At 48.2% G+C, this 9,840-nt stretch overlaps 1 pseudogene; it reads right to left on the bottom strand.

Annotated features, from left to right (window-relative positions):
- Window positions 1-668: 668 nt before the first annotated feature.
- LOC133777291 (prolyl hydroxylase EGLN3-like) lies at window positions 669-1,683 on the bottom strand (annotated as a pseudogene).
- Between the last annotated feature and the right edge of the window lie 8,157 nt (window positions 1,684-9,840).

Raw genomic sequence — 9,840 nt, 5'->3', positions numbered from 1 at the left:
CCGAGGCTGGTTGATTTTGTCAGGTAAGGGTGGGCTCATAAAAAATGAAAACTGAAAAAACAAAAACCACGGGAATATCGACATTTCCCGCTCCATCTTCCCTCTCCAATTGCTGAAGAGACACACGGCTATTGCATGTCCGTCAGTAGCTACACTGTTCCCGGTGGTCCACACTCAACTACCAGGGAGATTTTCATCTTTTGATTGAAATTCAAATTCCCATTCCAACCAAAAGAACTCATTTCTAGTTTTAGCACCTGGAGAATTAGGTTCTCCAGGTAAGCAGTGAAAATAGAGAATGAATGATGCTGTCCTCAGTGATCATTATTTTCAGGAAAAAAATTGGACAGAGGCAGAAAGGCCAGGTTGCAGGACTAGAACGAAAAAAGGAGTGTCCAGACCTTGGGACAGTTATAAGTTGATCACAATAACAGAAGCCCTTTCTAGAGGTAATAATGCCATTAGATCGTGAAATTGTTCAGATGACATAGATTGGTTTCCCACTGTTAAGGCTTAATAACGCCTCTCTGTGGTATCTGTCACCATGCTCTGTTTTTTGTTTGTTTGTTTGTTTTGTTTTGTTTTTTGCAAACCTCCTCCTTTCAAATCAGGAAGCGTATATAAAGTGCAAGTAAGATTCATCCCTGCGCTCCCAGGCTCTTGTTTCAATAACCAGTTTTACCAAACCTATCAGCTAACCCGCTGGCCAACAAGGACATGTGCAGGTCTTTCTGGAGTAGCAAGTGAGTTCGTCTGGCAGAGACAGTATCTGCAGGTCAACACAGTGTTGGCAAGAGAACACCAAGTACCACACGCAAGACAGGGACATGAGGGAGACAAGCACTCAAGGGGACTTTCTTGTCATCTTTGGGTGTCAATGCTTAAAGAAAATTCGGGAACTGTAACTAAAGTGAACGAGGCCAGCGAATGTCACAGCATGGTCAGTCTTCAGTGAGCTCAGTCTCGCTCTTCCTAGTTAAATTCCCGAATTTCTTTTTGGCTTCTGCTCTTTCTTCAGCATCAAAGTACCAGTCATGGCGTATCTGGTGGCATAGGAAGGCTGCACCTCATGTGGATTCCTGCGGCCGACCAGAAGAACAGCAGTCTATTGAAAATGGGCTCCACATCTGCTACGAACGACTTCCCTTCTGGAAATATCCTCAGGATCCCACCATGTAGCTTGGCATCCCAGTTCTTGTTCAGGTAGTAGATGCAGGTGATACAGCGGCCGTCACCATTGGGATTGTCCACGTGGCGAACATAACCTGTTCCATTTCCTGGATAGCAGGCCACCATTGCCTTGGACCTCTCCTTGACGTAGTATTTGCCCAGGCGGCTTCCGCAGTACAGGACCAGCCTGTCGATGAGGGACAGGAGGAAGCTGATGGCCTCGCAGCCCTTCTCGTTGCCCCCGATCCACGTGATCTGGTCGCCGCGCAGGTGCCGCTTTGAGACCTGGGCGCGCGGCCCGGCCAGCTGGCCGTCCCGCAGGGCCCCTTCGCAGTGCAGCTGCTTCACGCGCTCCAGCACGCAGTTGCCCACCACCTTGCCCAGGAAGTTGTCCAGGTAGCAGAAGCCCACCTCGTGCAGGCACGGCATGATGTAATCCATGGCAATTTTCTCCAGATCCTGGCTCATGATGTGTGACAGGGGCATCTCACCTGCAGGACGCAGGGCAGGGACACCCCACGTGCACGTGGGGAGTGGGGAGCGACCCGCCGCAGCACCCAGCGGAGGTGCAGCGAGCGGAGCGCTGAGTTCAGGAACCTGCGGCGGGCACTGTCCAGGAGCCACCGCGCCACCGAGCCACCGCGCCACCGCGGCACCCAAGGGCAGGGGAAAGTTGTCCGCAACTCTGGCAGGAAGGGCTCGCCGTTCAGGGGCCAGCCCGAGATGTGCGGGGCTCCATGACCCAGTGCCGCACTGGCCCAGCGAGGAGTCCGAGGGCCCCTTTTGAGGATGCAGCGGCAGTGGCCTGTGGGTGATTATGTTTTACTCTTGATTATTTTATTGATTCAGAATTTTATAATTTATCCTCCAATGCACCAGCTAATTGTAGATGGAAATAGTGAGTTTTCTTAATGTGCATGTTAACACTGTTCTTTTAAAATGAGACCTAGTTCCAAAAAATAGTCTTCACAGGAATATTGAAGACCTAGAGTGTCTAAAAATATTCACTCCAAACTTCTGCCATCTCACATAGACTTGTAGAGAAAATGAAATTATTCAAGTTTTACTTCTTGTGATGGCAAACTTATCCATTAATTTGCAAGTTCTTGTTTTCTTCATAAATTTAGAATAATTTCAAGGCCTGCTGAAAACTGACTTAAATTTGATTTACTTTGAAGCCCCACACATCTCACATTACAGACTGTGAAGGTAACTTGAAGAGTTATAAAAAAATTAACATCTAAGTCAACCATGTTTTGTGCATTTAGGAAGCTTATGAAATAAACTGGAATCAGCAATGATTGTTTATAGCCCTTGTCTCTTCCCTTGAGGAACATTTTTTTTTCATACGATTTTTTCTTCATACTATTTCTTTTTTAAAAAATTTTTTGACAGGCAGAGTTAGACAGTGAGAGAGAGACAGAGAGAAAGGTCTTCCTTTTTCCATTGTTTCACCACCCCCCTCAAATGGCCACCATGGCTGGCACACTGAGCTGATCCGAAGCCAGGAGCCAGATGCTTCCTCCTGGTCTCCCATGCAGGTGCAGGGCCCAACCACTTGGGCCATCCTCTCCTGCCTTCCAAGGCCACAGCAGAGAGCTGGACTGGAAGAGGAGCAACCAGGACAGAATCCGGCGCCCCAAACGGGACTAGAACCCAGGGTGCTGGCGCCACAGGTTGAGGATTAGCCAAGAGAGCCACAACGCTGGCCCATACTATTTCTTAAACACTTCTGCTTAGTGTAGGGTTAACTTTATGATCATTAAGTGAACTGAAAATAGATCTTTGTAAAAATTAAGAGTTGGAATAGGAGAGGGAGTAGGAAGAAGGATTGGAGAGTGGGCAGGACGGAGGGTAGGGTAGGATCTGTATATATGAAATATATGAAACTTGTGTAACTTAAATAAAATTTTTGTAAAAATGAACAGGCTGATTCTTGCTGTTACCCTCTTACCTCACATTTGACAGAGCCACATTCTGTGGTCAAAGTCAGTTGGAATGCGGTAGGGTGGATGCCAAACTGGTTGGAGTAGCTTTGATACATTATCTTAGATGAGTCATTTATAAATTTGACCTAGTGGCATAGGCCAGTTTAATAGCTGCTTCCATTATGACCCCAAGAGGAGACAGCTGGTGGAAGGGAGGCAGAAACATTTCTTTGCTTCTGAGCAAGGAATCTGTGGTTGGGTTGGTGGTGGGGACTGAATCTCTGGGTAGTCTCCATTCTGAACACATGAATTATGAAGGGGTGGAGATGAGGGGTTGTGTAGGGAGGAGAGAAAAGGCTGTTTTATCCATCTCTGCTCCCTATTTGCCTGTTCTGTCACACCAACACGTCCCACCCAACTCAACTGTCAAATGCTTTCTGCATCTTTCTCTATTTCTGGAAATTACAGACACTTTCAAGAGATCTTGGGTTTGATGAAACCAGTAATTCTTTAGTCTACCCTCTTGGAGCATGTCTGAGGTCAAGAACATTCAAACAAAGTTGTTGAGAAATGATTAGGGCACACCCTGTGCTAAGTGCTGAAGAGACAAAGATGAAAAAGATAGAGCCCTCCACCGAGAAACCTCACAGTCTCTGGATATGAGCACCCAAAGACCTCATTTAGCAGGGGTGGGGAGCTTGTTTTCTGCCAAGGGCTATTTGAATATTTAAAATATCACTTGTGAGACATACACAATTATCGACTTAAAAGTTAGCCTGCTACTACTGCTATTTATTGAAATTTGAGTCCCCAGCTGTGGATGCCTTGGCAGGGCCAGACCAAATGATTTTGTGGCCCTACATGATCGATGGGCTGGACATCGATCTGTCCCTGGTTTAGAGTTGAAGACTCTAGCAGGAGATCATATGAGATAGTGGAGATACTGGGAATGGAGTTCATATGTTTAGTTGAAGTCAGGAAAGGCTTCTTAGAGGAGGTGGCATTTACACAAACATACAAATAGGATTCTGGGAGCTGAAAAGGGAAGTGATTGTGTTTTCGAGGGAGGACATAGCTAAAGCAAAGACATAAAAGTGTAAAGCGTCATAAAATAGTTTGTGTAGGGAATGGCAGATCCATAGTTTGACATGACTGGAGACATCACTGGTGAACAAAGATGGCAGGGGGTTGAAAGATTCAAGCATGTATTCTGCTGAGGGGTTTCACTAGTGTTCAAACTGTTCTATTTCTGAACCTAAGTAGTGGATGCTTGGGAGTTCATTGTATCATTCTTTCATTTAGCAAATATTTGTTATGTGTACATGTGTACACACATTTACTTCTGTATTTACTTATACTTCTATGTATGTCATATTTCATAACAAATTTTAAAAAATGAAATACACAATTACTAGAAGTGATAATTTTCTAGATTTCCAAGTTTCTTTAATAACTTTTGTTTCCTTGATTTGAGAAGCCCATTATAGGGGCTGGCGTTATAGTGTGTCAGGTTAAGCCACTGCCTGTAGCACCGGCATCCCATATGGTACCAGTTCAAATCACAGCTGCTCCACTTTCTTTTATTTTCTTTCTTTCTTTCTTTCCTTTTTTTAAAAAAGAGATTATTTATTTGAGAGGCAGAGTTACAGACAGAGAGATAGAGAGATAGAGACAGAGATCTTCCATCTGCTGCTTCACTCCCCTGGATGGCCACCAAGGCTAGGGCTAAGCCAGACTGAAACCAGGTTCCAGGACCTTCTTTTAGGTCTCCCACACGGGTGCAGGGGCCCAAGCACTTGGGCCATTTTCTACTGCTTTCCCAGCACATGAGTAGGGAGCTGGATTGAAAGTGGAACATCCAGGACTCAAACTAGTGCCCAAATAGGTGGCTGTGATGTATGCAAAGGCTTAACCTACTATGCCACAGCGCCGTCCTGGCTTGCTCGCTCATGCTCCCTCCCTCTCTCTCTAGCTCTGCCTTTTAAATAAATAAATAAATTTTTAAAAATACTATTATGGACTGGCGCCATGGCTCAACAGGCTAATCCTCCTCCTTGTGGTGCCAGCACACCGGGTTCTAGTCCCGGTCAGGGCACTGGATTCTGTCCCGGTTGCCCCTCTTCCAGTCCAGCTCTCTGCTGTGGCCAAGGAGTGCAGTGGAGGATGGCCCAAGTGCTTGGGCCCTGCACCCCATGGGAGACCAGGAGGAAGCACCTGGCTCCTGCCATGGGATCAGCGCGGTACATGGGCCGCAGCGCGCCGGCCCCAGCGGCCATTGGAGGGTGAAGCAACTGCAAAGGAAGACCTTTCTCTTTGTCTCTCTCTCTCACTGTCCACTCTGCTTGTCCAAAAAAAAGCCTATTATGTATCTTCAGAAGTTTCTGAATTTTTTACAACTAAAATTGTGCCATAAGAGTTACATGAATTACTTAGTAGCCACATGGATTATAGATGTTATAGTCGGGTTTCAGAGGAGGGGATGATGATCATTCAGGATTTCTCATTTTAGTTCATATCAGAGGAACACCTAGTTTTTGTAAGATGTTTGTTTAAATTACCACACAAAGCATTCATTTTTTGCAGGCATTCACAGTAGGATATCAAAAATGAACGAAGGCAGATTCCAAATCACCAAGCTGCTTGTGGTTCTAAAAGGGCTGCTAGGAAAGCAGGGACCTGTGCTGTATGAAAGGGAATGATGTACTCATTTGTGGAAGTTTGGGGAGAAGAGAATTTTGTGCATGGGATTCTCTGAGTTCTGAGATGGGTCGGTTTCCTCTGTCAGTGAGGTGCGGTCAGTCTTGTTCCTGAAATGTCTCAGACAACAGGAACAGCTGCTTTAGGTGTCCACACCCCAGCGTTCCTTGACTGGTAAAATGCAAGTTAGCAACACTTCCAGTGAGTCATCTTCATTCATCAGGGACGTCTTCAGGGTTGTCATCGTGGTGGGACAGAAAAAGACTTCAAATCCCTCCATGTGCATGCAGCATGGGTGTAACCCCTGAGGAGGTTGGAAGGCTATGCTGGGCTGACCCAGTACTGTTTGGTGCCCTGCTGTGCTGTGTACCAGTGCAAGCTGGTCCCCTGAACCTGCCTTTCCAGTGCCCTTCCCTTGACTGTCAGAATTACCTCATCTCTACCAGGCATCCTCAGTGACGTGTACTGTGGAAGGACAGATGGCTTTTATTTTCCTTGCAAACTATTATGCAATGTAAACCTGTGCTAGCATTATTTTCTCAGATTGCAACTATTATAAAATATAACTCAGCTCCATTTTGTCCTTACTTTCATTTCAAATCAAATAATTCATTTCGGTTGTCATAGATCTTTGGTATAGATTTTCACTTTATCTATTGTAAGCTTTTTTCTCACTTCTGCCTTTTGTGGTGTGTGTGTGTGTGTGTGTTGGCTTTAATCACACAACCTCAACTCCCAAACCCTTGTGTTTCCTTCTCTTACCAATTCCTATATCATCTTTTACTCTTTCTTTGCCTATTGCTTCATGAATCTTTCTTCTCCAAGTCTGACTCATGTCCCATGTCAACCATGCTTTGTGGCCCTAAACTGCGGTATGGCCCCAGGGAAACTCCTGAGCTAAGCCTGTAGAATTTGCTTTGCTACCTTTTATCCCAGTTTTCTTATCTCTTTTCCTCTCTTCCTCTCCCCAGCCTGGCCCAGCAGCCCCTGGATGACAGCCAGGGCCTCCTAGGAGGGGGAGCAGCTCCCCGCAGAGCCTGGGGAGGGGGTTGGGTGGTGCACTCCCATAATCAAGGCACAATCAGCACTAATCAGTGCATTCTTGAAATACACCCAACTGGATGGGGAAGCAGGTGAATGCGGCCGGCTTGCTCAGTGGCAATCAGAGGCGGTGACTTTGGATCTGTGGCAACAATAGCTCTTTGTCTGCATGCCAGGGGACTTTGCTGTGCTCTGCTGAGCCCACCACTGATGGGAAACAGAAACACCCCCTTGGGCCTACAGCTGCCCCGGCTGGGGGCAGGGGCTGTGCAGGCGCCAGGTCCAGCTGCCTGCAGGGTGAGGTCCATGCACTCCAGCACCACTACTGAGCACCTACTGTGCACTGGGTGCACCTGACGCTACCTTGGGGGGAGGTGGGCTATGTTCTGTAGTGACTGGAGGAGGGGCTCCCTGTAGGTTGCTTGGCTGAGAAGTGGCTGATCTGAGGCAGCAGCCCCATCTGTCTCTCCCAGCTGTGTCTGTTGCTTTAAGGGCTGGAGGTCTGTTGAGACACTGTCCCAGGTCATTGTAAACCCACACCTCCACGACCCTCCTAGACCTTGCAAAAATAGGGCTTACCAATCCCGAGTGGCAGAGGGGGCCCAGCAAGGCTGCAGAGGGTGGTGAGTGGAGTTGCCCTAGGTCATGGCAGAGTAGTGACGTCACTGAGCCCTGAGCTTCCTCCAAGGCCCATCCCTGCACCCATGCCTTCCCGCCAGGGTCCTTCTGAGTGAGGCTGGGTACTTGGAGAGTCCCTGGACCAGGTGCTATGGGGTGCTGGAGGGCCAGCCTTGCTCCCCCTTCTGTGGGGGGGCACCCCCAATTCACCCAGGGTGGTAGCACTCAGGCCCCCACAGGTGAGGCTGGGAGTGCTCTGGCTGTAGCCACCCAGCTATGATGAGAAGTCACAGGGCTGGTGGGGAGGGGGCTGCACGGGAGGTGGCAGGGTGGGAGGGTGGGGAGGGGGGACCATGCTGCAGGCCAGTGACAGTGGAAGGTTGAAGGTCGGCGCAGCAGCTGGGGATGGAGGGAGGGGTGAGCCTGAGGGTCACAGGAGGTGGAGGAGTGCGGCTCAGGGCTCAGGAGCGAGGGGTGGGTGGTGACATGGTTCCTACCTGGGCCGCCCAGGCCCGCACACCACTTGTCTTCCGGGCCCCCTTCCAGACCCCCACAGCTGGGGTGAGCCTTCCCCTTGCTCCCAGGTGACAAGAGCCCCCTGCCAGGCTCCCAGCTGCCAATCAAGCCCCATGCAGCCACTGGAAGGGCTCCATTAAGAGATCAGCACATGTCCCTCTCTGCCCCCACCCCCATCAATGGCTGCAAAGGCCCTGAGGCCCCCCTGACCTCATCACCGCCGTCACTGTCATATCGCCTTCTGCCACTTACCCTGGTTCATCTTGCTCTGGCCTTCTGGCCTCCTAGCTGAGCCGTGAGCACTACAGAGATGCTTCCGCCCCAGGGCCTTTGCACATGCTGCTCCGGCACCTGCAGCCACAGGTTCCCTCCCTCACCTGCCCAGCGATACCTTCCCCACCCAGCCCATCTGAGGTCCCAGCTGCGCCCTCTCCGCCACCTTTTCCGGGCTCTCCCCCTCTCCCCCTGCTTTATTTTAGTCACATCATTTTACCATCATTTGCCATCCTCAAAGCCGGCATTGTCTTGTCTCCTTTCACTCAGCGCCAGCTGCTTCGGTGTCCAGTCATGACGTGGTTGGACAGCGGTGGTGGGGGTCCCAGGAGAGGAACTTGGTGGGAGAGACTGAGTTTGAGTCATGATGGCCAAAACCACAGGGCCATCCAGGTGGCAGCCAGGGGGGCAGGTGCCCATCTTGGTTTCCTCATCTGTCCACTGGGCTGAGCATCCCAGCTCCCAGGGGGCGTGGGGCACCGGCTGATGGGCATAGCAGCTCAGGGAGGCAAGCACTCCACCACACTCAGCCATGGCAATGGTGTAGGGCAGCTCCTACTGCCTCCTACCCCTCCCCCAGCCTACCACAGGAGAACTGCGTCCCCCTCCTGCCATGCCTAGGTTGTTGCCAGGGGCCAGGAGAGTTTTTTTGCAAAATAGCTTCCAGGGCTCTGCTTTGGGGATTGGGAGCCCCAGAGGTGTCCTTTGTTGAGAAAACAACTCTGTGACACTGAGAAAAGTGCAGAAAACCAGAGCCAGCTGAAATCTCCCCAGACCAATGTCACTCCCTGACTGTTAGTTGTCGGAAATGCAATCAACTCTTCAGGAAGGCATCAATTCATATTCAGTAAAATGACTGATTCAGCCATAGATAAATGTTGATAGGGACATGAAGAGCATGGAGCCTTCATAAACTTCCAGTAAAACAGTGCAGACACTATGGACAGTAATTCGGCAGTTTCTCAGCATGTTCTACATGGGACTGTTTATTGACTCAGCAGTTTGTCTCCCAGGTATGCCACTAAAAGATACAAAATCCACATGCCCATGAAGGCTCCCTGCAGTGGTATTCATGAAAGCCAAATATGAAAGCAACTCAAATACTAATATGTGAGAAAAACAGTGTGCAGTATATCTTTTATAATGGCATAGAATTTGGCAATAAAAATTAATTAAGAAATGAAAGACCACAAAAATAGTGAAAGTCAAAATAATTCTTTTTTTAAAAAAAGAAAAGAATTAGTAGCAAAACCCCACACATCGTAGCATCTACAAAAATGGGAAAAAACTGAGTTTGGAGCTTATAGTGATGTTTCCAGCTGACTTGGATGAGAAAGCAATAAAGAACTGCTCAAAGGGAGATCTGAAAACTCTGAATGTGGTGAGAACCATAAATAATAAACACACAAGTAACAGAATGAGTATATGCCTTCAAAAGATTTGTCCTTAAGATAAAGAGTCAAAGCATAGAAAAAATTGAATATAAGAAAATAAAAAAGTGTAGCTTTAAGGTTTATTTTAGAGGTATACCTGTATGCCTATTGGTGTATGTGAATTATATACAGGACAAATTTAAGACTATTTTTTAAAGATTTAT

The sequence above is a fragment of the Lepus europaeus genome, chromosome 18 (assembly GCF_033115175.1).
Source record: "Lepus europaeus isolate LE1 chromosome 18, mLepTim1.pri, whole genome shotgun sequence".
Lineage (NCBI taxonomy): Eukaryota > Metazoa > Chordata > Mammalia > Lagomorpha > Leporidae > Lepus > Lepus europaeus.
The sequence above is the reverse complement of the archived record's forward strand: the minus strand, read 5'-3'. Positions and strand labels throughout refer to the sequence as shown.